Source organism: Ranitomeya variabilis, chromosome 3, assembly GCF_051348905.1.
Source record: "Ranitomeya variabilis isolate aRanVar5 chromosome 3, aRanVar5.hap1, whole genome shotgun sequence".
Classification (NCBI taxonomy): Eukaryota; Metazoa; Chordata; class Amphibia; order Anura; family Dendrobatidae; genus Ranitomeya; species Ranitomeya variabilis.
The window spans coordinates 304,772,787-304,798,532 of NC_135234.1; positions in this window are offsets into that span (position 1 = coordinate 304,772,787).

The following is a 25,746-nucleotide window of genomic DNA, read 5'->3' on the forward strand; positions in this document are numbered from 1 at the left end:
CCTGGTTCTTCGTTTTCGTTATGTACATCTCTGTGCGGTTTTTAGTGTTTTAGTGTGTTGGTTTAATTTTGTTATTATTAATCTTTTAGGATCGTTTATTATATTGGGAAATCCATTTTATGTATGGTTTGGAACTTTGATAACAACCAGTGGCTATGGATCCGGGTGGTTACCCTGTCAATCTACTATCAAAATTTGTCTAACTTATTGTTGTTATATTTGTCCGTCCATTCTGTTTAATATAATATATTATTTGTTGTTTGTATCCATATTTATATTTTTGTTGCTTATTTATATGAATGTTCATATCAATAGTTATTATGTATATAGATTAATTTATTATTTTTACACTGTGAAGTAATTTATACTTTATAGTCCATTTTTATTAAGTATATAATTATTTGTTCACCTTGTCACTATATTATTTATTATTATGTAAAAGGAGAAAAAATATATTGCTTTCATACACTTTTTATCTATTTATTATCTATTTATACTATATACGGCAGAGTTCACATTGTGTATTTATTAATTATAGTTATCTGCTTATTAACTCTATTAACACTTTGCTATTGTATTGTTCATTATTCTATATTGCTTTGTATTTATTTATTATTTAGTCTATTAATACACGTTTCTCTTGTATTGTTATACTCACATGTGTATATTTATTGATATTGAACTTTGGTTTATACTGCATAGTCTGTCTTTATCACGCCCCCTACTAGCTTCGCTCCACTTCGGTAGCGATATTCTTATACATACATCCATGTCCATGGATTTGTGCGCATGCCTCGGTTTCAGCTACTCTGTGACTTAAGGCCCCGCTCATTAGGTGACGCGAGCGTTCCACGCTTGCGCTCCAGATGCGGAGATCCGGAAGTCACTATTCATGAGTGGCTGGTAATCGACGCATGCGCCGTCATACATCCGGGACGCGACTTGCATTACCAGCTGTTAGGGATATCAGGGCTGATCTATGCCATATAAAATGAGCATTTCTTTACATAACGCACACTTGCCCCCTTATGGAAGAAGCCTGATTGGCGAAACAGCGCTGTCGGGGTCGCAACACAGGCACCAGACATCTATCATAGCATTAATGTAAGTTACATCTACAGGCGTGTATACTATTCAGTTGGTGCACATTTGCCTTCACCCTAAGCATTTGCATGTCTGCATTCAGACATAGCATTGTATATTTGAATCAAATCTTTCCCATAGAGATTGCGTATTGTACCTATTAAGGTTTCATATAACTATAGGCTTTTGGCACTAATTGCACTTTACTATATATCTCTAATTTTCTTTATGCCTGTTACACACTTATTTAGCATATATGGCATTTCAATTATCCTTGTTGGTCTAACGTATGTAGCACTTTTTTGCTTATTACACGCATTTATATAGGTTGTGTGAACCCAATCTTAGAGTAATTGCTGTACAGTCAGTACTTTGTAGTACAGTAACATTTTTAGCCAGTTATACTGGCATATGTGATATATTGGCACAGTCACATAGTACACATTATATTTTAGCCTTTGGACTACATTGATTGGGTTTCACAAAAGAACCATACAAATAATATATACTCATTATGTCTGGTATATCACATCTGCCCAGTGTTTGCTTTGTTTTTAATTGAGATTTTCCCTGTTTGTTTATTTTCATGATTTTTCATGGTTATTGTTAATAAAGTTGTTTTCAATTTTATACTTTCTCGCATGCCTTTATTTCCCCTATATGTATGGGGAATTGTGTTTTGTAATAGTAATTGAAGGTTTATATGATATTTTGGATCTTGTGTTATATAATTATTGAACTGCATTTAGTCAACTTATTTGGGCCTACTAACTGTGTCTGCCTCCCATTACAGTTGACCTCCACTGAACAAAGCTATGCCACCTGTTTAGTCCTTTTACCAGTTTTGAACTGCATTTAGCCTACTTATTTGGGCCTACTGTGTCTGCCTCCCTTTACAGTTGTCCTCCACTGAACAAAGCTATGCCGCCTGTTTAGTCCTTTTACCAGTTTTGAACTGCATTTAGCCTACTTATTTGGGCCTACTAACTGTGTCTGCCTCCCATTACAGTTGTCCTCCACTGAACAAAGCTATGCCACCTGTTTAGTCCTTTTATCAGTTTTGAACTGTATTTAGCCTACTTATTTGGGCCTACTAACTGTGTCTGCTTCCCATTACAGTTGTCCTCCACTGAACAAAGCTATGCTGCCTGTTTAGTCCTTTTACCAGTTTTGAACTGCATTTAGCCTACTTATTTGGGCCTACTAACTGTCTGCCTCCCATAACAGTTGAACTCCACTGAACAAAGCTATGCCGACTGTTTGGTCCTTTTATCAGTTTTGAACTGCATTTAGCCTACTTATTTGGGCCTACTAATGGTGTCTGCCTCCCATTACAGTTTTCCTCCCCTGAACAAAGCTATGCCGCCTGTTTAGTCCTTTTAACAGTTTTGAACTGCATTTAGCCTGCTTATTTGGGCATACTAACTGTGTCTGCCTCCCATTACAATTGTCCTCCACTGAACAAAGCTATGCCGCCTGTTTAGTCCTTTTACCAGTTTTGAACTGCATTTAGCCTACTTATTTGGGCCTACTGTGTCTGCCTACCTTTACAGTTGTCCTCCACTGAACAAAGCTATGTCGACTGTTTAGTCCTTTTGCCAGTTTTGAACTGCATTTAGCCTACTTATTTGGGCCTACTGTGTCTGCCTACCTTTACAGTTGTCCTCCACTGAACAAAGCTATGTCGACTGTTTAGTCCTTTTGCCAGTTTTGAACTGCATTTAGCCTACTTATTTGGGCCTACTAACTGTGTCTGCCTCCCATTACAGTTGTCCTCCACTGAACAAAGCTATGCCACCTGTTTAGTCCTTTTATCAGTTTTGAACTGTATTTAGCCTACTTATTTGGGCCTACTAACTGTGTCTGCTTCCCATTACAATTGTCCGCCACTGAACAACGCTATGCTGCCTGTTTAGTCCTTTTACCACTTTTGAACTGCATTTAGCCTACTTATTTGGGCCTACTAACTGTCTGCCTCCCATAACAGTTGAACTCCACTGAACAAAGCTATGCCGACTGTTTGGTCCTTTTATCAGTTTTGAACTGCATTTAGCCTACTTACTTGGGCCTACTAACTGTGTCTGCCTCCCATTACAGTTGTCCTCCGCTGAACAAAGCTATGCTGCCTGTTTAGTCCTTTTACCAGTTTTGAACTGCATTTAGCCTACTTATTTGGGCCTACTAACTGTGTCTGCCTCCCATTACAGTTGTCCTCCCCTGAACAAAGCTATGCCACCTGTTTAGTCCTTTTACCAGTTTTGAACTGCATTTAGCCTACTTATTTGGGCCTACTAACTGTGTCTGCCTCCCATTACAGTTGTCCTCCACTGAACAAAGCTATGCCACCTGTTTAGTCCTTTTATCAGTTTTGAACTGTATTTAGCCTACTTATTTGGGCCTACTAACTGTGTCTGCCTCCCATTACAGTTGTCCTCCACTGAACAAAGCTATGCCACCTGTTTAGTCCTTTTATCAGTTTTGAACTGTATTTAGCCTACTTATTTGGGCCTACTAACTGTGTCTGCTTCCCATTACAGTTGTCCTCCACTGAACAAAGCTATGCCGCCTGTTTAGTCCTTTGACAGTTTTGAACTGCATTTACCCTACTTATTTGGGCATACAGGGTCTGCCTCCCATTACAGTTGTCCTCCACTGAACAAAGCTATGCCGCCTGTTTAGTCCTTTTACCAGTTTTGAACTGCATTTAGCCTACTTATTTGGGCCTACTAACTGTGTCTGCCTCCCATTACAGTTGTCCTCCACTGAACAAAACTATGCCGCCTGTTTAGTCCTTTTGCCAGTTTTGAACTGCATTTAGCCTACTTATTTGGGCCTACTAACTGTGTCTGCCTCCCATTACAGTTGTCCTCCACTGAACAAAGCTATGCCACCTGTTTAGTCCTTTTATCAGTTTTGAACTGTATTTAGCCTACTTATTTGGGCCTACTAACTGTGTCTGCTTCCCATTACAGTTGTCCTCCACTGAACAAAGCTATGCTGCCTGTTTAGTCCTTTTACCAGTTTTGAACTGCATTTAGCCTACTTATTTGGGCCTACTAACTGTCTGCCTCCCATAACAGTTGAACTCCACTGAACAAAGTTATGCCGACTGTTTGGTCCTTTTATCAGTTTTGAACTGCATTTAGCCTACTTATTTGGGCCTACTAACTGTGTCTGCCTCCCATTACAGTTGTCCTCCGCTGAACAAAGCTATGCTGCCTGTTTAGTCCTTTTACCAGTTTTGAACTGCATTTAGCCTACTTATTTGGGCCTACTAACTGTGTCTGCCTCCCATTACAGTTGTCCTCCCCTGAACAAAGCTATGCCGCCTGTTTAGTCCTTTTACCAGTTTTGAACTGCATTTAGCCTACTTATTTGGGCCTACTAACTGTATCTGCCTCCCATTACAGTTGTTCTCCACTGAACAAAGCTATGCCACCTGTTTAGTCCTTTTACCAGTTTTGAACTGCATTTAGCCTACTTATTTGGGCCTACTAACTGTGTCTGCCTCCCATTACAGTTGCCCTCCACTGAACAAAGCTATGCCGCCTGTTTAGTCCTTTTACCAGTTTTGAACTGCATTTAGCCTACTTATTTGGGCCTACTAACTGTGTCTGCCTCCCATTACAGTTGTCCTCCACTGAACAAAGCTATGCTACCTGTTTAGTCCTTTTATCAGTTTTGAACTGTATTTAGCCTACTTATTTGGGCCTACTAACTGTGTCTGCTTCCCATTACAGTTGTCCTCCACTGAACAAAGCTATGCTGCCTGTTTAGTCCTTTTACCAGTTTTGAACTGCATTTAGCCTACTTATTTGGGCCTACTAACTGTCTGCCTCCCATAACAGTTGAACTCCACTGAACAAAGTTATGCCGACTGTTTGGTCCTTTTATCAGTTTTGAACTGCATTTAGCCTACTTATTTGGGCCTACTAACTGTGTCTGCCTCCCATTACAGTTGTCCTCCGCTGAACAAAGCTATGCTGCCTGTTTAGTCCTTTTACCAGTTTTGAACTGCATTTAGCCTACTTATTTGGGCCTACTAACTGTGTCTGCCTCCCATTACAGTTGTCCTCCCCTGAACAAAGCTATGCCGCCTGTTTAGTCCTTTTACCAGTTTTGAACTGCATTTAGCCTACTTATTTGGGCCTACTAACTGTATCTGCCTCCCATTACAGTTGTTCTCCACTGAACAAAGCTATGCCACCTGTTTAGTCCTTTTACCAGTTTTGAACTGCATTTAGCCTACTTATTTGGGCCTACTAACTGTGTCTGCCTCCCATTACAGTTGCCCTCCACTGAACAAAGCTATGCCGCCTGTTTAGTCCTTTTACCAGTTTTGAACTGCATTTAGCCTACTTATTTGGGCCCACTAACTGTGTCTGCCTCCCATTACAGTTGTCCTCCACTAAACAAAGCTATGCCGCCTGTTTAGTCCTTTTACCAGTTTTAAACTGCATTTAGCCTACTTAATTGGGCTTACTGTCTCTGCCTCCCATTACAGTTGTCCTCCACTGAATAAAGCTATGCCACCTGTTTAGTCCTTTTTCCAGTTTTGAACTGCATTTAGCCTACTTATTTGGGCCTATTAACTGTGTCTGCCCCCCATTACAGTTGTCTTCCACTGAACAAAGCTATGCCGCCTGTTTTGTCCTTTTACCAGTTTTGAACTGCATTTAGCTTACTCATTTGGGCCTACTAACTGTGTCTGCCTCCCATTACAGTTGTCCTCCACTGAACAAAGCTATGCCACCTGTTTAGTCCTTTTACAGTTTTGAACTGCATTTACCCTACTTATTTGGGCCTACTGCATCTGCCTCCCATTACAGTTGTCCTCCACTGAACAAAGCTATGCCACCTGTTTACTCCTTTTACCAGTTTTGAACTACATTTAGCCTACTTATTTGGGCCTACTAACTGTGTCTGCCTCCCATTACAGTTGTCCTCCACTGAACAAAGCTATGCTGCCTGTTTAGTCCTTTTACAGGTTTGAACTGCATTTACCCTACTTATTTGGGCCTACTGGGTCTGCCTCCCATTACAGTTGTCCTCCACTGAACAAAGCTATGCCGCCTGTTAAGTCCTTTTACCAGTTTTGAACTGCATTTAGCCTACTTATTTGGGCCTACTAACTGTCTCTGCCTCCTATTATAGTTGTCCTCCACTGAACAAAGCTATGCCGCCTGTTTAGTCCTTTTACCAGTTTTGAACTGCATTTAGTCAACTTATTTGGGCCTACTAACTGTGTCTGCCTCCCATTACAGTTGTCCTCCACTGAACAAAGCTATGCTGCCTGTTTAGTCCTTTTACCAGTTTTGAACTGTATTTAGCCTACTTATTTGTGCCTACTAACTGTGTCTGCCTCCCATTACAGTTGTCCTCCACTGAACAAAGCTATGCCACCTGTTTAGTCTTTTTACCAGTTTTGAACTGCATTTAGCCTACTTATTTGGGCCTACTAACTGTGTCTGCCTCCTATTATAGTTGTCCTCCACTGAACAAAGCTATGCCTACTGTTTAGTCCTTTTATCAGTTTTGAACTGCATTTAGCCTACTTATTTGGGCCTACTAACTGTGTCTGCCTCCCATTACAGTTGTCCTCCGCTGAACAAAGCTATACTGCCTGTTTAGTCCTTTTACCAGTTTTGAACTGCATTTAACCTACTTATTTGGGCCTACTAACTGTGTCTGCCTCCCATTACAGTTGTCCTCCACTGAACAAAGCTATGCCGCCAGTTTAGTCCTTATACCAGTTTTGAACTGCATTTAGCCTACTTATTTGGGCCTACTAACTGTGTCTGCCTCCTATTTCAGTTGTCCTCCGCTGAACAAAGCTATGCCACCTGTTTAGTCCTTTTACCAGTTTTGATCTGTATTTAGCCTACTTATTTGGGCCTATTAACTGTGTCTGCCTCCTATTACAGTTGTCCTCCACTGAACAAAGCAATGCCGCCTGTTTAGTCCTTTTACCAGTTTTCAACTGCATTTAGCCTACTTATTTGGGCCTACTAACTGTGTCTGCCTCCCATTACAGTTGTCCTCCACTGAACAAAGCTATGCTGCCTGTTTAGTCCTTTTACAGTTTTGAACTGCATTTACCCTACTTATTTGGGCCTACAGGGTCTGCCTCCCATTACAGTTGTCCTCCACTGAACAAAGCTATGCCGCCTGTTTAGTCCTTATACCAGTTTTGAACTGCATTTAGCCTACTTATTTGGGCCTACTAACTGTGTCTGCCTCCCATTACAGTTGTCCTCCGCTGAACAAAGCTATGCCACCTGTTTAGTCCTTTTACCAGTTTTGAACTGCATTTAGCCTACTTATTTGGGCCTACTAACTGTGTCTGCCTCCCATTACAGTCGTCCTCCCCTGAACAAAGCTATGCCCCCGGTTTAGTCCTTTTAACAGTTTTGAACTGCATTTAGCCTACTTATTTGGGCCTACTAACTGTATCTGCCTCCCATTACAGTTGTCCTCCAATGAACAAAGCTATGCCGCCTGTTTAGTCCTTTTACCAGTTTTGAACTGCATTTAGCCTACTTATTTGGGCCTACTAACTGTGTCTGCCTCCCATTACAGTTGTCCTCCACTGAACAAAGCTATGCTGCCTGTTTAGTCCTTTTACGAGTTTTGAACTGCATTTAGTCAACTTATTTGGGCCTACTAACTGTGTCTGCCTCCCATTACAGTTGACCTCCACTGAACAAAGCTATGCCGCCTGTTTAGTCCTTTTACCAGTTTTGAACTGCATTTAGCCTACTTATTTGGGCCTACTAACTGTGTCTGCCTCCCATTACAATTGTCCTCCACTGAACAAAGCTATGCCGCCTGTTTAGTCCTTTTACCAGTTTTGAAGTGCATTTAGCCTACTTATTTGGGCCTACTAACTGTGTCTGCCTCCCCTTACAGTTGTCCTCCACTGAACAAAGCTATGCTGCCTGTTTAGTCCTTTTACCAGTTTTGAACTGCATTTAGTCAACTTATTTGGGCCTACTAACTGTGTCTGCCTCCCATTACAGTTGACCTCCACTGAACAAAGCTATGCCGCCTGTTTAGTCCTTTTAGCAGTTTTGAACTGCATTTAGCCTACTCATTTGGGCCTACTAACTGTGTCTGCCTCCCATTACAGTTGTCCGCCACTGAACAAAGCTATGCTGCCTGTTTAGTCCTTTTACCAGTTTTGAACTGCATTTAGCCTACTTATTTGGGCCTACTAACTGTGTCTGCCTCCCATTACAGTTGTCCTCCACTGAACAAAGCTATGCCGCCTGTTAAGTCCATTTACAGTGTTGAACTGCATTTAGCCTACTTATTTGGGCCTACTAACTGTGTCTGCCTCCCATTACAATTGTCCTCCACTGAACAAAGCTATGATGCCTGTTTAGTCCTTTTACCACTTTTGAACTTCATTTAGCCTACTTATTTGGGCCTACTAACTGTGTCTGCCTCCCATTACAGTTGTCCTCCACTGAACAAAGCTATGCCGCCTGTTTAGTCCATTTACCAGCTTTGAACTGCATTTAGCCTACTTATTTGAGCCTACTAACTGTGTCTGCCTCCCATTACAGTTGTCCTCCACTGAAGAAAGCTATGCCACCTGTTTAGTCCTTTTACCAGTTTTGAACTGCATTTAGCCTACTTATTTGGGCCTACTAACTGTGTCTGCCTCCCATTACAGTTGTCCTCCACTGAACAAAGCTATGCTGCCTGTTTAGTCCTTTTACCAGTTTTGAACTGTATTTAGCCTACTTATATGTGCCTACTAACTGTGTCTGCCTCCCATTACAGTTGTCCTCCACTGAACAAAGCTATGCCGCCTGTTTAGTCTTTTTACCAGTTTTGAACTGCATTTAGCCTACTTATTTGGGCCTACTAACTGTGTCTGCCTCCCATTACAGTTGTCCTCCACTGAACAAAGCTATGCCGCCTGTTTAGTCCTTTTAACAGTTTTGAACTGCATTTAGCCTACTTATTTGGGCCTACTAACTGTGTCTGCCTCCCATTACAATTGTCCTCCACTGAAGAAAGCTACGCCGCCTGTTTAGTCCTTTTACCAGTTTTGAACTGCATTTAGCCTACTTATTTGGGCCTACTAACTGTGTCTGCCTCCCATTACAGTTGTCCTCCACTGAACAAAGCTATGCTGCCTGTTTAGTCCTTTTACCAGTTTTGAACTGTATTTAGCCTACTTATTTGTGCCTACTAACTGTGTCTGCCTCCCATTACAGTTGTCCTCCACTGAACAAAGCTATGCCACCTGTTAAATCCATTTACAGTGTTGAACTTCATTTAGCCTACTTATTTGGGCCTACTGTGTCTGCCTCCCTTTACAGTTGTCCTCCACTGAACAAAGCTATGCCACCTGTTTAGTCCTTTTACCAGTTTTGAACTGCACTTAGCCTACTTATTTGGGCCTACTGTGTCTGCCTCCCTTTACAGTTGTCCTCCACTGAACAAAGCTATGCCGCCTGTTTAGTCCTTTTACCAGTTTTGAACTGCATTTAGCCTACTTATTTGGGCCTACTAACTGTGTCTGCCTCCCATTACAGTTGTCCTCCACTGAACAAAGCTATGCCACCTGTTTAGTCCTTTTATCAGTTTTGAACTGTATTTAGCCTACTTATTTGGGCCTACTAACTGTGTCTGCTTCCCATTATAGTTGTCCTCCACTGAACAAAGCTATGCTGCCTGTTTAGTCCTTTTACCAGTTTTGAACTGCATTTAGCCTACTTATTTGGGCCTACTAACTGTCTGCCTCCCATAATAGTTGTCCTCCACTGAACAAAGCTATGCCTACTGTTTAGTCCTTTTATCAGTTTTGAACTTCATTTAGCCTACTTATTTGGGCCTACTAACTGTGTCTGCCTCCCATTACAGTTGTCCTCCGCTGAACAAAGCTATGCTGCCTGTTTAGTCCTTTTACCAGTTTTGAACTGCATTTAACCTACTTATTTGGGCCTACTAACTGTGTCTGCCTCCCATTACAGTTGTCCTCCTCTGAACAAACCTATGCCTCCAGTTTAGTCCTTATACCAGTTTTGAACTGCATTTAGCCTACTTATTTGGGCCTACTAACTGTGTCTGCCTCCCATTACAGTTGTCCTCCGCTGAACAAAGCTATGCCACCTGTTTAGTCCTTTTACCAGTTTTGAACTGCATTTAGCCTACTTATTTGGGCCTACTAACTGTGTCTGCCTCCCATTACAGTCGTCCTCCCCTGAACAAAGCTATGCCGCCTTTTTAGTCCTTTTAACAGTTTTGAACTGCATTTAGCCTACTTATTTGGGCCTACTAACTGTATCTGCCTCCCATTACAGTTGTCCTCCACTGAACAAAGCTATGCCGCCTATTTAGTCCTTTTAACAGTTTTGATCTGCATTTTGCCTACTTATTTGGGCCTACTAACTGTGTCTGCCTCCTATTACAGTTGTCCTCCACTGAACAAAGCAATGCCGCCTGTTTAGTCCTTTTACCAGTTTTCAACTGCATTTACCCTACTTATTTGGGCCTACTAACTGTGTCTGCCTCCCATTACAGTTGTCCTCCACTGAACAAAGCTATGCCGCCTGTTTAGTCCTTTTACAGTTTTTAACTGCATTTACCCTACTTATTTGGGCCTACAGGGTCTGCCTCCCATTACAGTTGTCCTCCACTGAACAAAGCTATGCCGCCTGTTTAGTCCTTATACCAGTTTTGAACTGCATTTAGCCTACTTATTTGGGCCTACTAACTGTGTCTGCCTCCCATTACAGTCGTCCTCCCCTGAACAAAGCTATGCCCCCTGTTTAGTCCTTTTAACAGTTTTGAACTGCATTTAGCCTACTTATTTGGGCCTACTAACTGTATCTGCCTCCCATTACAGTTGTCCTCCACTGAACAAAGCTATGCCGCCTGTTTAGTCCTTTTACCAGTTTTGAACTGCATTTAGCCTACTTATTTGGGCCTACTAACTGTGTCTGCCTCCCATTACTATTGTCCTCCACTGAAGAAAGCTATGCCGCCTGTTTAGTCCTTTTACCAGTTTTGAACTGCATTTAGCCTACTTATTTGGGCCTACTAACTGTGTCTGCCTCCCATTACAGTTGTCCTCCACTGAACAAAGCTATGCTGCCTGTTTAGTCCTTTTACCAGTTTTGAACTGTATTTAGCCTACTTATTTGTGCCTACTAACTGTATCTGCCTCCCATTACAGTTGTCCTCCACTGAACAAAGCTATGCCGCCTGTTTAGTCCTTTTACCAGTTTTGAACTGCATTTAGCCTACTTATTTGGGCCTACTAACTGTGTCTGCCTCCCATTACAGTTGTCCTCCACTGAACAAAGCTATGCTGCCTGTTTAGTCCTTTTACCAGTTTTGAACTGTATTTAGCCTAGTAATTTGGGCCTACTGTGTCTGCCTCCCATTACAGTTGTCCTCCACTGAACAAAGCTATGCCACCTGTTTAGTCTTTTTACCAGTTTTGAACTGCATTTAGCCTACTTATTTGGGCCTACTAACTGTGTCTGCCTCCCATTACAGTTGTCCTCCACTGAACAAAGCTATGCTGCCTGTTTAGTCCTTTTAACAGTTTTGAACTGCATTTAGCCTACTTATTTGGGCCTACTAACTGTGTCTGCCTCCCATTACAATTGTCCTCCACTGAAGAAAGCTATGCCGCCTGTTTAGTCCTTTTACCAGTTTTGAACTGCATTTAGCCTACTTATTTGGGCCTACTAACTGTGTCTGCCTCCCATTACAGTTGTACTCCACTGAACAAAACTATGCTGCCTGTTTAGTCCTTTTACCAGTTTTGAACTGTATTTAGCCTACTTATTTGTGCCTACTAACTGTGTCTGCCTCCCATTACAGTTGTCCTCCACTGAACAAAGCTATGCCGCCTGTTAAATCCATTTACAGTGTTGAACTGCATTTAGCCTACTTATTTGGGCCTACTAACTGTGTCTGCCTCCCATTACAATTGTCCTCCACTGAACAAAGCTATGATGCCTGTTTAGTCCTTTTACCAGTTTTGAACTGCATTTAGCCTACTTATTTGGGCCTACTAACTGTATCTGCCTCCCATTACAGTTGTCTTCCACTGAACAAAGCTATGCCGCCTGTTTAGTCCTTTTACCAGTTTTGAACTGCATTTAGCTTACTCATTTGGGCCTACTAACTGTGTCTGCCTCCCATTACAGTTGTCCTCCACTGAACAAAGCTATGCCACCTGTTTAGTCCTTTTACAGTTTTGAACTGCATTTACCCTACTTATTTGGGCCTACTGCATCTGCCTCCCATTACAGTTGTCCTCCACTGAACAAAGCTATGCCACCTGTTTAGTCCTTTTACCAGTTTTGAACTGCATTTAGCCTACTTATTTGGGCCTACTAACTGTGTCTGCCTCCCATTACAGTTGTCCTCCACTGAACAAAGCTATGCTGCCTGTTTAGTCCTTTTACAGGTTTGAACTGCATTTACCCTACTTATTTGGGCCTACTGGGTCTGCCTCCCATTACAGTTGTCCTCCACTGAACAAAGCTATGCCGCCTGTTAAGTCCTTTTACCAGTTTTGAACTGCATTTAGCCTACTTATTTGGGCCTACTAACTGTGTCTGCCTCCTATTATAGTTGTCCTCCACTGAACAAAGCTATGCCGCCTGTTTAGTCCTTTTACCAGTTTTGAACTGCATTTAGTCAACTTATTTGGGCCTACTAACTGTGTCTGCCTCCCATTACAGTTGTCCTCCACTGAACAAAGCTATGCTGCCTGTTTAGTCCTTTTACCAGTTTTGAACTGTATTTAGCCTACTTATTTGTGCCTACTAACTGTGTCTGCCTCCCATTACAGTTGTCCTCCACTGAACAAAGCTATGCCGCCTGTTTTGTCTTTTTACCAGTTTTGAACTGCATTTAGCCTACTTATTTGGGCCTACTAACTGTGTCTGCCTCCCATTACAGTTGTCCTCCACTGAACAAAGCTATGCCGCCTGTTTAGTCCTTTTAACAGTTTTGAACTGCATTTAGCCTACTTATTTGGGCCTACTAACTGTGTCTGCCTCCCATTACAATTGTCCTCCACTGAAGAAAGCTATGCCGCCTGTTTAGTCCTTTTACCAGTTTTGAACTGCATTTAGCCTACTTATTTGGGCCTACTAACTGTGTCTGCCTCCCATTACAGTTGTCCTCCACTGAACAAAGCTATGCTGCCTGTTTAGTCCTTTTACCAGTTTTGAACTGTATTTAGCCTACTTATTTGGGCCTACTGTGTCTGCCTCCCATTACAGTTGTCCTCCACTGAACAAAGCTATGCCGCCTGTTTAGTCTTTTTACCAGTTTTGAACTGCATTTAGCCTACTTATTTGGGCCTACTAACTGTGTCTGCCTCCCATTACAGTTGTCCTCCACTGAACAAAGCTATGCCGCCTGTTTAGTCCTTTTAACAGTTTTGAACTGCATTTAGCCTACTTATTTGGGCCTACTAACTGTGTCTGCCTCCCATTACAATTGTCCTCCACTGAAGAAAGCTATGCCGCCTGTTTAGTCCTTTTACCAGTTTTGAACTGCATTTAGCCTACTTATTTGGGCCTACTAACTGTGTCTGCCTCCCATTACAGTTGTCCTCCACTGAACAAAGCTATGCTGCCTGTTTAGTCCTTTTACCAGTTTTGAACTGTATTTAGCCTACTTATTTGTGCCTACTAACTGTGTCTGCCTCCCATTACAGTTGTCCTCCACTGAACAAAGCTATGCCGCCTGTTAAATCCATTTACAGTGTTGAACTGCATTTAGCCTACTTATTTGGGCCTACTAACTGTGTCTGCCTCCCATTACAATTGTCCTCCACTGAACAAAGCTATGATGCCTGTTTAGTCCTTTTACCAGTTTTGAACTGCATTTAGCCTACTTATTTGGGCCTACTAACTGTATCTGCCTCCCATTACAGTTGTCTTCCACTGAACAAAGCTATGCCGCCTGTTTAGTCCTTTTACCAGTTTTGAACTGCATTTAGCTTACTCATTTGGGCCTACTAACTGTGTCTGCCTCCCATTACAGTTGTCCTCCACTGAACAAAGCTATGCTGCCTGTTTAGTCCTTTTACAGGTTTGAACTGCATTTACCCTACTTATTTGGGCCTACTGGGTCTGCCTCCCATTACAGTTGTCCTCCACTGAACAAAGCTATGCCGCCTGTTAAGTCCTTTTACCAGTTTTGAACTGCATTTAGCCTACTTATTTGGGCCTACTAACTGTGTCTGCCTCCTATTATAGTTGTCCTCCACTGAACAAAGCTATGCCGCCTGTTTAGTCCTTTTACCAGTTTTGAACTGCATTTAGCCTACTTATTTGGGCCTACTAACTGTGTCTGCCTCCCATTACAGTTGACCTCCACTGAACAAAGCTATGCCGCCTGTTTAGTCTTTTTACCAGTTTTGAACTGCATTTAGCCTACTTATTTGGGCCTACTAACTGTGTCTACCTCCCTTTACAGTTGTCCTCCACTGAACAAAGCTATGCCGCCTGTTTAGTCTTTTTACCAGTTTTGAACTGCATTTAGCCTACTTATTTGGGCCTACTAACTGTGTCTGCCTCCCATTACAATTGTCCTCCACTGAAGAAAGCTATGCCGCCTGTTTAGTCCTTTTACCAGTTTTGAACTGCATTTAGCCTACTTATTTGGGCCTACTAACTGTGTCTGCCTCCCATTACAGTTGTCCTCCACTGAACAAAGCTATGCTGCCTGTTTAGTCCTTTTACCAGTTTTGAACTGTATTTAGCCTACTTATTTGGGCCTACTGTGTCTGCCTCCCATTACAGTTGTCCTCCACTGAACAAAGCTATGCCGCCTGTTTAGTCTTTTTACCAGTTTTGAACTGCATTTAGCCTACTTATTTGGGCCTACTAACTGTGTCTGCCTCCCATTACAGTTGTCCTCCACTGAACAAAGCTATGCCGCCTGTTTAGTCCTTTTAACAGTTTTGAACTGCATTTAGCCTACTTATTTGGGCCTACTAACTGTGTCTGCCTCCCATTACAATTGTCCTCCACTGAAGAAAGCTATGCCGCCTGTTTAGTCCTTTTACCAGTTTTGAACTGCATTTAGCCTACTTATTTGGGCCTACTAACTGTGTCTGCCTCCCATTACAGTTGTCCTCCACTGAACAAAGCTATGCTGCCTGTTTAGTCCTTTTACCAGTTTTGAACTGTATTTAGCCTACTTATTTGTGCCCACTAACTGTGTCTGCCTCCCATTACAGTTGTCCTCCACTGAACAAAGCTATGCCGCCTGTTAAATCCATTTACAGTGTTGAACTGCATTTAGCCTACTTATTTGGGCCTACTAACTGTGTCTGCCTCCCATTACAATTGTCCTCCACTGAACAAAGCTATGATGCCTGTTTAGACCTTTTACCAGTTTTGAACTGCATTTAGCCTACTTATTTGGGCCTACTAACTGTATCTGCCTCCCATTACAGTTGTCTTCCACTGAACAAAGCTATGCCGCCTGTTTAGTCCTTTTACCAGTTTTGAACTGCATTTAGCTTACTCATTTGGGCCTACTAACTGTGTCTGCCTCCCATTACAGTTGTCCTCCACTGAACAAAGCTATGCCACCTGTTTAGTCCTTTTACAGTTTTGAACTGCATTTACCCTACTTATTTGGGCCTACTGCATCTGCCTCCCATTACAGTTGTCCTCCACTGAACAAAGCTATGCCACCTGTTTAGTCCTTTTACCAGTTTTGAACTGCATTTAGCCTACTTATTTGGGCCTACTGTGTCTGCCTCCCATTACAGTTGTCCTCCACTGAACAAAGCTATGCCGCCTGTTTATTCCTTTTACCAGTTTTGAACTGCATTTAGCCTACTTATTTGGGCCTACTGTGTCTACCTCCCTTTACAGTTGTCCTCCACTGAACAAAGCTATGCCGCCTGTTTAGTCTTTTTACCAGTTTTGAACTGCATTTAGCCTACTTATTTGGGCCTACTAACTGTGTCTGCCTCCCATTACAGTTGCCCTCCACTGAACAAAGCTATGCCACCTGTTTAGACCTTTTATCAGTTTTGAACTGTATTTTGCCTACTTATTTGGGCCTACTAACTGTGTCTGCTTCCCATTACAGTTGTCCTCCACTGAAGAGAGCTTTGCCGCCTGTTTAGTCCTTTTACCAGTTTTGAACTGCATTTAGCCTACTTATTTGGGCCTACTAACTGTGTCTGCCTCCCATTACAGTTGTCCTCCACTGAACAAAGCTATGCTGCCTGTTTAGTCCTTTTACCAGTTTTGAACTGTATTTAGCCTACTTATTTGTGCCTACTAACTGTGTCTGCCTCCCATTACAGTTGTCCTCCACTGAACAAAGCTATGCCGCCTGTTTAGTCTTTTTACCAGTTTTGAACTGCATTTAGCCTACTTATTTGGGCCTACTAACTGTGTCTGCCTCCCATTACAGTTGTCCTCCACTGAACAAAGCTATGCCGCCTGTTTAGTCCTTTTAACAGTTTTGAACTGTATTTAGCCTACTTATTTGTGCCTACTAACTGTGTCTGCCTCCCATTACAGTTGTCCTCCACTGAACAAAGCTATGCCACCTGTTAAATCGATTTACAGTGTTGAACTTCATTTAGCCTACTTATTTGGGCCTACTGTGTCTGCCTCCCTTTACAGTTGTCCTCCACTGAACAAAGCTATGGCGCCTGTTTAGTCCTTTTACCAGATTTGAACTGCATTTAGCCTACTTATTTGGGCCTACTGTGTCTGCCTCCCTTTACAGTTGTCCTCCACTGAACAAAGCTATGCCGCCTGTTTAGTCCTTTTACCAGTTTTGAACTGCATTTATCCTACTTATTTGGGCCTACTAACTGTGTCTGCCTCCCATTACAGTTGTCCTCCGCTGAACAAAGCTATGCTGCCTGTTTAGTCCTTTTACCAGTTTTGAACTGCATTTAACCTACTTATTTGGGCCTACTAACTGTGTCTGCCTCCCATTACAGTTGTCCTCCTCTGAACAAACCTGTGCCGCCAGTTTAGTCCTTATACCAGTTTTGAACTGCATTTAGCTTACTTATTTGGGCCTACTAACTGTGTCTGCCTCCCATTACAGTTGTCCTCCACTGAACAAAGCTATGCCACCTGTTTAGTCCTTTTACAGTTTTGAACTGCATTTACCCTACTTATTTGGGCCTACTGCATCTGCCTCCCATTACAGTTGTCCTCCACTGAACAAAGCTATGCCACCTGTTTAGTCCTTTTACCAGTTTTGAACTGCATTTAGCCTACTTATTTGGGCCTACTAACTGTGTCTGCCTCCCATTACAGTTGTCCTCCACTGAACAAAGCTATGCCGCCTGTTTAGTCCTTTTACCAGTTTTGAACTGCATTTAGCCTACTTATTTGGGCCTACTAACTGTGTCTGCCTCCCATTACAGTTGTCCTCCACTGAACAAAGCTATGCCACCTGTTTAGTCCTTTTATCAGTTTTGAACTGTATTTAGCCTACTTATTTGGGCCTACTAACTGTGTCTGCTTCCCATTATAGTTGTCCTCCACTGAACAAAGCTATGCTGCCTGTTTAGTCCTTTTACCAGTTTTGAACTGCATTTAGCCTACTTATTTGGGCCTACTAACTGTCTGCCTCCCATAATAGTTGTCTTCCACTGAACAAAGCTATGCCTACTGTTTAGTCCTTTTATCAGTTTTGAACTGCATTTAGCCTACTTATTTGGGCCTACTAACTGTGTCTGCCTCCCATTGCAGTTGTCCTCCGCTGAACAAAGTTATGCTGCCTGTTTAGTCCTTTTACCAGTTTTGAACTGCATTTAACCTACTTATTTGGGCCTACTAACTGTGTGTGCCTCCCATTACAGTTGTCCTCCTCTGAACAAACCTATGCCGCCAGTTTAGTCCTTATACCAGTTTTGAACTGCATTTAGCCTACTTATTTGGGCCTACTAACTGTGTCTGCCTCCCATTACAGTTGTCCTCCGCTGAACAAAGCTATTCCACCTGTTTAGTCCTTTTACCAGTTTTGAACTGCATTTAGCCTACTTATTTGGGCCTACTAACTGTGTCTGCCTCCCATTACAGTCGTCCTCCCCTGAACAAAGCTAAGCCGCCTTTTTAGTTTTTTTAACAGTTTTGAACTGCATTTAGCCTACTTATTTGGGCCTACAGGGTCTGCCTCCCATTACATTTGGCCTCCACTGAACAAAGCTATGCTGCCTGTTTAGTCCTTTTACCAGTTTTGAACTGCATTTAGTCAACTTATTTGGGCCTACTAACTGTGTCTGCCTCCCATTACAGTTGACCTCCACTGAACAAAGCTATGCCGCCTGTTTAGTCCTTTTACCAGTTTTGAACTGCATTTAGCCTACTTATTTGGGCCTACTAACTGTGTCTGCCTCCCATTACAATTGTCCTCCACTGAACAAAGCTATGCCGCCTGTTTAGTCCTTTTACCAGTTTTGAACTGCATTTAGCCTACTTATTTGGGCCTACTAACTGTGTCTGCCTCCCATTACAGTTGTCCTCCCCTGAACAAAGCTATGCCGCCTGTTTAGTCCTTTTACAAGTTTTAAACTGCATTTAGCCTACTTATTTGGGCCTACTAACTGTGTCTGCCTCCCATTACAGTTGTCCTCCACTGAACAAAGCTATGCTGCCTGTTTAGTCTTTTTACCAGTTTTGAACTACATTTAGTCAACTTGTTTGGGCCTACTAACTGTGTCTGCCTCCCATTACAGTTGACCTCCACTGAACAAAGCTATGCCGCCTGTTTAGTCCTTTTACCAGTTTTGAACTGCATTTAGCCTACTTATTTGGGCTTACTAACTGTGTCTGCCTCCCATTACAGTTGTCCGCCACTGAACAAAGCTATGCTGCCTGTTTAGTCCTTTTACCAGTTTTGAACTGTATTTAGCCTACTTATTTGTGCCTACTAACTGTGTCTGCCTCCCATTACAGTTGTCCTCCACTGAACAAAGCTATGCCGCCTGTTTAGTCCTTTTACCAGTTTTGAACTGCATTTATCCTACTTATTTGGGCCTACTAACTGTGTCTGCCTCCCATTACAGTTGTCCTCCACTGAACAAAGCTATGCCGCCTGTTAAGTCCATTTACAGTGTTGAACTGCATTTAGCCTACTTATTTGGGCCTACTAACTGTGTCTGCCTCCCATTACAATTGTCCTCCACTGAACAAAGCTATGATGCCTGTTTAGTCCTTTTACCACTTTTGAACTGCATTTAGCCTACTTATTTGTGCCTACTAACTGTGTCTGCCTCCCATTACAGTTGTCCTCCACTGAACAAAGCTATGCCGCCTGTTTAGTCCTTTTACCAGTTTTGAACTGCATTTAGCCTACTTATTTGGGCCTACTAACTGTGTCTGCCTCCCATTACAGTTGTCCTCCTCTGAACAAAGCTATGCCGCCTGTTAAGTCCATTTACAGTGTTGAACTGCATTTAGCCTACTTATTTGGGCCTACTAACTGTGTCTGCCTCCCATTACAATTGTCCTCCACTGAACAAAGCTATGCCGCCTGTTTAGTCCTTTTACCAGCTTTGAACTGCATTTAGCCTACTTATTTGGGCCTACTAACTGTGTCTGCCTCCCAGTACAGTTGTCCTCCACTGAAGAGAGCTTTGCCGCCTGTTTAGTCCTTTTACCAGTTTTGAACTGCATTTAGCCTACTTATTTGGGCCTACTAACTGTGTCTGCCTCCCATTACAGTTGTCCTCCACTGAACAAAGCTATGCCGCCTGTTAAATCCATTTACAGTGTTGAACTGCATTTAGCCTACTTATTTGGGCCTACTAACTGTGTCTGCCTCCCATTACAATTGTCCTCCACTGAACAAAGCTATGATTCCTGTTTAGTCCTTTTACCAGTTTTGAACTGCATTTAGCCTACTTATTTGGGCCTACTAACTGTATCTGCCTCCCATTACAGTTGTCTTCCACTGAACAAAGCTATGCCGCCTGTTTAGTCCTTTTACCAGTTTTGAACTGCATTTAGCTTACTTATTTGGGCCTACTAACTGTGTCTGCCTCCCATTACAGTTGTCCTCCACTGAACAAAGCTATGCCACCTGTTTAGTCCTTTTACAGTTTTGAACTGCATTTACCCTACTTATTTGGGCCTACTGCGTCTGCCTCCCATTACAGTTGTCCTCCACTGAACAAAGCTATGCCACCTGTTTAGTCCTTTTACCAGTTTTGAACTGCATTTAGCCTACTTATTTGGGCCTACTAACTGTGTCTGCCTCCCATTACAGTTGTCCTCCACTGAACAAAGCTATGCTGCCTGTTTAGTCCTTTTACAGGTTTGAACTGCATTTACCCTACTTATTTGGGCCTACTGGGTCTGCCTCCCATTACAGTTGTCCTCCACTGAACAAAGCTATGCCGCCTGTTAAGTCCTTTTACCAGTTTTGAACTGCATTTAGCCTACTTATTTGGGCCTACTAACTGTCTGCCTCCTATTATAGTTGTCCTCCACTGAACAAAGCTATGCCGCCTGTTTAGTCCTTTTACCAGTTTTGAACTGCATTTAGTCAACTTATTTGGGCCTACTAACTGTGTCTGCCTCCCATTACAGTTGACCTCCACTGAACAAAGCTATGCCGCCTGTTTAGTCCTTTTACCAGTTTTGAACTGCATTTAGCCTACTTATTTGGGCCTACTGTGTCTACCTCCCTTTACAGTTGTCCTCCACTGAACAAAGCTATGCCGCCTGTTTAGTCTTTTTACCAGTTTTGAACTGCATTTAGCCTACTTATTTGGGCCTACTAACTGTGTCTGCCTCCCATTACAGTTGCCCTCCACTGAACAAAGCTATGCCACCTGTTTAGTCCTTTTATCAGTTTTGAACTGTATTTTGCCTACTTATTTGGGCCTACTAACTGTGTCTGCTTCCCATTACAGTTGTCCTCCACTGAAGAGAGCTTTGCCGCCTGTTTAGTCCTTTTACCAGTTTTGAACTGCATTTAGCCTACTTATTTGGGCCTACTAACTGTGTCTGCCTCCCATTACAGTTGTCCTCCACTGAACAAAGCTATGCTGCCTGTTTAGTCCTTTTACCAGTTTTGAACTGTATTTAGCCTACTTATTTGTGCCTACTAACTGTGTCTGCCTCCCATTACAGTTGTCCTCCACTGAACAAAGCTATGCCGCCTGTTTAGTCTTTTTACCAGTTTTGAACTGCATTTAGCCTACTTATTTGGGCCTACTAACTGTGTTTGCCTCCCATTACAGTTGTCCTCCACTGAACAAAGCTATGCCGCCTGTTTAGTCCTTTTAACAGTTTTGAACTGCATTTAGCCTACTTATTTGGGCCTACTAACTGTGTCTGCCTCCCATTACAATTGTCCTCCACTGAAGAAAGCTATGCCGCCTGTTTAGTCCTTTTACCAGTTTTGAACTGCATTTAGCCTACTTATTTGGGCCTACTAACTGTGTCTGCCTCCCATTACAGTTGTCCTCCACTGAACAAAGCTATGCTGCCTGTTTAGTCCTTTTACCAGTTTTGAACTGTATTTAGCCTACTTATTTGGGCCTACTGTGTCTGCCTCCCATTACAGTTGTCCTCCACTGAACAAAGCTATGCCGCCTGTTTAGTCTTTTTACCAGTTTTGAACTGCATTTAGCCTACTTATTTGGGCCTACTAACTGTGTCTGCCTCCCATTACAGTTGTCCTCCACTGAACAAAGCTATGCCGCCTGTTTAGTCCTTTTAACAGTTTTGAACTGCATTTAGCCTACTTATTTGGGCCTACTAACTGTGTCTGCCTCCCATTACAATTGTCCTCCACTGAAGAAAGCTATGCCGCCTGTTTAGTCCTTTTACCAGTTTTGAACTGCATTTAGCCTACTTATTTGGGCCTACTAACTGTGTCTGCCTCCCATTACAGTTGTCCTCCACTGAACAAAGCTATGCTGCCTGTTTAGTCCTTTTACCAGTTTTGAACTGTATTTAGCCTACTTATTTGTGCCTACTAACTGTGTCTGCCTCCCATTACAGTTGTCCTCCACTGAACAAAGCTATGCCGCCTGTTAAATCCATTTACAGTGTTGAACTGCATTTAGCCTACTTATTTGGGCCTACTAACTGTGTCTGCCTCCCATTACAATTGTCCTCCACTGAACAAAGCTATGATGCCTGTTTAGTCCTTTTACCAGTTTTGAACTGCATTTAGCCTACTTATTTGGGCCTACTAACTGTATCTGCCTCCCATTACAGTTGTCTTCCACTGAACAAAGCTATGCCGCCTGTTTAGTCCTTTTACCAGTTTTGAACTGCATTTAGCTTACTTATTTGGGCCTACTAACTGTGTCTGCCTCCCATTACAGTTGTCCTCCACTGAACAAAGCTATGCCACCTGTTTAGTCCTTTTACAGTTTTGAACTGCATTTACCCTACTTATTTGGGCCTACTGCGTCTGCCTCCCATTACAGTTGTCCTCCACTGAACAAAGCTATGCCACCTGTTTAGTCCTTTTACCAGTTTTGAACTGCATTTAGCCTACTTATTTGGGCCTACTAACTGTGTCTGCCTCCCATTACAATTGTCCTCCACTGAAGAAAGCTATGCCGCCTGTTTAGTCCTTTTACCAGTTTTGAACTGCATTTAGCCTACTTATTTGGGCCTACTAACTGTGTCTGCCTCCCATTACAGTTGTCCTCCACTGAACAAAGCTATGCCACCTGTTTAGTCCTTTTACCAGTTTTGAACTGCATTTAGCCTACTTATTTGGGCCTACTAACTGTGTCTGCCTCCCATTACAGTTGTCCTCCACTGAACAAAGCTATGCCACCTGTTTAGTCCTTTTACAGTTTTGAACTGCATTTACCCTACTTATTTGGGCCTACTGCGTCTGCCTCCCATTACAGTTGTCCTCCACTGAACAAAGCTATGCCACCTGTTTAGTCCTTTTACCAGTTTTGAACTGCATTTAGCCTACTTATTTGGGCCTACTAACTGTGTCTGCCTCCCATTACAGTTGTCTTCCACTGAACAAAGCTATGCTGCCTGTTTAGTCCTTTTACAGGTTTGAACTGCATTTACCCTACTTATTTGGGCCTACTGGGTCTGCCTCCCATTACAGTTGTCCTCCACTGAACAAAGCTATGCCGCCTGTTAAGTCCTTTTACAAGTTTTGAACTGCATTTAGCCTACTTATTTGGGCCTACTAACTGTGTCTGCCTCCTATTATAGTTGTCCTCCACTGAACAAAGCTATGCCGCCTGTTTAGTCCTTTTACCAGTTTTGAACTGCATTTAGTCAACTTATTTGGGCCTACTAACTGTGTCTGCCTCCCATTACAGTTGACCTCCACTGAACAAAGCTATGCCGCCTGTTTAGTCCTTTTACCAGTTTTGAACTGCATTTAGCCTACTTATTTGGGCCTACTGTGTCTACCTCCCTTTACAGTTGTCCTCCACTGAACAAAGCTTTGCCGCCTGTTTAGTCTTTTTACCAGTTTTGAACTGCATTTGCCTACTTATTTGGGCCTACTAACTGTGTCTGCCTCCCATTACAGTTGCCCTCCACTGAACAAAGCTATGCCACCTGTTTATTCCTTTTTATCAGTTTTGAACTGTATTTTGCCTACTTATTTGGGCCTACTAACTGTGTCTGCTTCCCATTACAGTTGTCCTCCACTGAACAAAGCTATGCTGCCTGTTTAGTCCTTTTACCAGTTTTGAACTGCATTTAGCCTACTTATTTGGGCCTACTAACTGTCTGTCTCCCATAACAGTTGAACTCCACTGAACAAAGCTATGCCGACTGTTTGGTCCTTTTATCAGTTTTGAACTGCATTTAGCCTTCTTATTTGGGCCTACTAACTGTGTCTGCCTCCCATTACAGTTGTCCTCCACTGAACAAAGATATGCCGCCAGTTTCGTCCTTATACAAGTTTTGAACTGCATTTACCCTACTTATTTGGGCCTACTGTGTCTGCCTCCCATTACAGTTGTCCTCCACTGAACAAAGCTATGCCGCCTGTTTAGTCCTTTTACCAGTTTTGAACTGCATTTAGCCTACTTATTTGGGCCTACTAACTGTGTCTCCCTCCCATTACAGTTGTCCTCCGCTGAACAAAGCTATGCCGCCAGTTTAGTCCTTATACCAGTTTTGAACTGCATTTAGCCTAGTTATTTGGGCCTACTAACTGTGTCTGCCTCCCATTACAGTTGTCCTCCCCTGAACAAAGCTATGCTGCCTGTTTAGTCCTTTTAACAGTTTTGAACTGCATTTAGCCTACTTATTTGGGCCTACTAACTGTATCTGCCTCCCATTACAGTTGTCCTCCACTGAACAAAGCTATGCTGCCTGTTTATTCCTTTTAACAGTTTTGAACTGCATTTAGCCTACTTATTTGGGCCTACTAACTGTGTCTGCCTCCCGTTACAGTTGTCCTCCACTGAACAAAGCTATGCCGCCTGTTTAGTCCTTTTACCAATTTTGAACTGCATTTAGCCTACTTATTTGGGCCTACTAACTGTGTTTGTCTCCTATTACAGTTGTCCTCCACTGAACAAAGCAATGCCGCCTGTTTAGTCCTTTTACCAGTTTTGAACTGCATTTAGCCTACTTATTTGGGCCTACTAACTGTGTCTGCCTCCCATTACAGTTATCCTCCACTGAACAAAGCTATGCCGCCTGTTTAGTCCTTTGACAGTTTTGAACTGCATTTACCCTACTTATTTGGGCCTACAGGGTCTGCCTCCCATTACAGTTGTCCTCCACTGAACAAAGCTATGCCGCCTCTTTAGTCCTTTTACCAGTTTTGAACTGCATTTAGCCTACTTATTTGGGCCTACTAACTGTGTCTGCCTCCCATTACAGTTGTCCTCCACTGAACAAAACTAGGCCGCCTGTTTAGTCCTTTTACCAGTTTTGAACTGCATTTAGCCTACTTGTTTGGGCCTACTAACTGTGTCTGCCTCCCATTACAGTTGTCCTCCACTGAACAAAGCTATGCCGCCTGTTTAGTCCTTTTACCAGTTTTGAACTGCATTTAGCTTACTTATTTGGGCCTACTAACTGTGTCTGCCTCCCATTACAGTTGTCCTCCACTGAACAAAGCTATGCCACCTGTTTAGTCCTTTTACAGTTTTGAACTGCATTTACCCTACTTATTTGGGCCTACTGCGTCTGCCTCCCATTACAGTTGTCCTCCACTGAACAAAGCTATGCCACCTGTTTAGTCCTTTTACCAGTTTTGAACTGCATTTAGCCTACTTATTTGGGCCTACTAACTGTGTCTGCCTCCCATTACAGTTGTCTTCCACTGAACAAAGCTATGCTGCCTGTTTAGTCCTTTTACAGGTTTGAACTGCATTTACCCTACTTATTTGGGCCTACTGGGTCTGCCTCCCATTACAGTTGTCCTCCACTGAACAAAGCTATGCCGCCTGTTAAGTCCTTTTACAAGTTTTGAACTGCATTTAGCCTACTTATTTGGGCCTACTAACTGTGTCTGCCTCCTATTATAGTTGTCCTCCACTGAACAAAGCTATGCCGCCTGTTTAGTCCTTTTACCAGTTTTGAACTGCATTTAGTCAACTTATTTGGGCCTACTAACTGTGTCTGCCTCCCATTACAGTTGACCTCCACTGAACAAAGCTATGCCGCCTGTTTAGTCCTTTTACCAGTTTTGAACTGCATTTAGCCTACTTATTTG